General features: G+C 44.3%; 1 pseudogene; it reads right to left on the bottom strand.

Moving 5' to 3' along the window:
- Positions 1–589: 589 nt before the first annotated feature.
- LOC125149861 (ras-related C3 botulinum toxin substrate 1-like) lies at positions 590–1,752 on the bottom strand (annotated as a pseudogene).
- Between the last annotated feature and the right edge of the window lie 1,091 nt (positions 1,753–2,843).

Raw genomic sequence — 2,843 nt, 5'->3', positions numbered from 1 at the left:
TAAGAGTGAAAACATATGGTATCTGTCTTTCTCTGTACGGCTTATTTCACTTAGCATCACGCTATCCAGTTCCATCCATGTTGCTACAAAGGGCCATATTTCATTCCTTCTCATTGCCACGTAGTACTCCATTGTGTATATAAACCACAATTTCTTTATCCATTCATCAGTTGATGGACATTTAGGCTCTTTCCATAATTCGCCAGTCAGAGTGGCCAAAATGAACAAATCAGGAGACTATAGATGCTGGAGAGGATGTGGAGAAACGGGAACCCTCTTGCACTGTTGGTGGGAATGCAAACTGGTGCAGCCACTCTGGAAAACGGTGTGGAGGTTCCTCAGAAAATTAAAAATAGACCTACCCTATGACCCAGCAATAGCACTGCTAGGAATTTACCCAAGGGATACAGGAGTACTGATGCACAGGGGCACTTGTACCCAATGTTTATAGCAGCACTCTCAACAATAGCCAAATTATGTAAAGTCTTATACTTTAAACAAATAAAACCTAAAACTGTGGATTGGCTCAAAATGGTTCTATGAAAAAACTAATCTGTAACAGAAGCTAGGCACTGAGTAGAAGGCTTCATCATTTTTGAGCAAAATGTACAAAGCTTCCGAGGGGGACAGGGCAGGCGAGGGTCCACACATCTACAACAGCAGACATTTTTCTCTTTCTCGTCTTGAATGGAGCCGGGCAGAGAACAGCTGAATAGCTTCATCAAACACTGTCTTGAAGCCTTGGTGAGTGAGAGTGGAGCCCTCCAGGTATTTTACAGTGCTGCTCTCTTCAGCCAGGGCCAAAACCTGCAGGTGGATCACGGGACTCAGCTTCTTCTCTTTCAGTTTCTCAATCATGCCTTTGTCGTCTGTGTGATCTAGGTTAGTCCCTACCAGGAAAATTGGGGTGTTGGGGCAGTGGTGTTCCACCTTAGGGTAACACTTTACTTGAACATTTTCAAATGATGCAGGAGTCACAAGAGAAATACATCTGTTTGTGGAGAGGATAAAGGGTGTAATCTGTCATAATCTTAATGTCGGGCTGTATCCCCTAAACCCAGATTCAGTGGTTTTCCATCTGCCATAACATTGACAGAATAGTTGACAAAGGCAGCGGAGATATATTCTCCAGGAAATGCATTGGTTGTGTAACTGTCAGTAGGTGAGATCTACCTCCAGCCCCACCCCCACCACCAGACCGTGATGTCTGGGATCTGGGGGTTGGCAGCTGGGTGAGGCAAGAAGCAGAGGGCTCTGGGCACAAGGTGCCTGAGCTGCTGTCCAGGCCACCTCACCCTCCGGCCAACGAGAAGCCAGAGCCCAGCAGCGGTCACCACCCAAAGCTGGGGAAAACTGCACAGAAACAGGAAATGAGCTTTTTTTGTTGTGGTGGTTTTAAATCTAAAGGCTCAAATTATCCTTTCACCACTGGTTGATTTGACATTTGTAACACACCTCTTATGTGCAAAGAATGTTCTAGGTTCTGGGATTCTCGCTATGGAATACAGCAGATTAATATACTTATCATTATGGAGGTTACACTACATCAAGAGAGAGAAAAACGTAATAAGTATAATAAAGGCACCGTTCAGTATGTTAACAGTTTAAACACATAGGAAAGAAGTTAAGGAGCATCATGGTGTTTGTGGAGGTTAACAAAGGGTGAAGTTCTCTATTAAATCCAGTAATTAGGGCAGATCTCACTGAGAAGGTAACATTTGTGCAGACGTGGAAGCAGCAAGTGTTAACCATGCGAACACCTATGGGAAGAACAGTGTGGGCCCACATAAGCGTCCATTCAAACAGCAGCAGTTGGAGCATCGTCAGCCCATGTGAATATAACAAAGCCACCGGCCAGAGGGGCCGAGGCAAGGAGGAGAGTGGGAGGTGAGGAGGTCAGGGAGACGGGCTAGGTCGATTGGTTAGGGACTCTGAGGTCGCTCAAAGAAGGTGGCCTCTAGTTCAAGAGAAGCAGTAACTCGTGGGATTTGGGCAGAGAAGAAACATGATCTGGATGGAAAGGTCTTGCACTGACACTGCTGAGAGCTGACTCTAGGGACTCAGCAAGCGAAGCAGTAGACCTGCTTACTGCAGTCCTCCCGACACAGAAGTGGTGATCCAGATCAGGACTTCTGCAGTGCAGAGGGTGAGAAGTGACTGGATCCTGCTTCTCTGTATCTTGTTCTGTAGCCAGCAAGGTTTCCTAATCTTGGAATGGATGGACACCTTGAAAAACACAGGCCCCATCTTCTCTGAAAGCTTCTTCAGTCTCATTTTCAACCTGAAGCTTCCATCTACTAGATGGAAACATCTACTACTAAGTTTCCATCAATCTAGAAGTTTCCATCTAGTTTAAATGCTAAAATGATATCATGTGCTCCCTCTCTTACAATAACTCAGTCTCTCCTCTATAGAGGACATTTTTGTTTCTCTCACTTTCATTTTTTAAAATCTTTTCAGTATTACTCTGTAGCTCTAAGTTACAGTCACTTTAGTGTTTCTCTGGGCAGATGGGAAGACAAATACGTGTTCTAGGCTCTGGCATTATGAAAAATAATTCCAGCAATAATTTTGGTAAAGACTGCATTCTTTTAGAGCCATATTAAGAGGAGATACAGAGCTTTCTCATACACCCCCTGCTCCCCAGGGTGCACACACGGCCTCTTCCATCATCAACATCACTCACGAGAATGGACCATTTTTTACCAGGGATAAACCTACATTGTTATACCATAATCACCTGATGTCCACTGTTTACATTAGAATTCACTCTTGGTGTTGTGCATTGTATGGGTTTGGGCAAATATATAATTACAGATATCTATTTTACATTCTCACACAGA

The sequence above is a fragment of the Prionailurus viverrinus genome, chromosome D4, assembly GCF_022837055.1.
Source record: "Prionailurus viverrinus isolate Anna chromosome D4, UM_Priviv_1.0, whole genome shotgun sequence".
Classification (NCBI taxonomy): Eukaryota; Metazoa; Chordata; class Mammalia; order Carnivora; family Felidae; genus Prionailurus; species Prionailurus viverrinus.
This window is presented reverse-complemented; position numbering and strand designations above follow the sequence as displayed.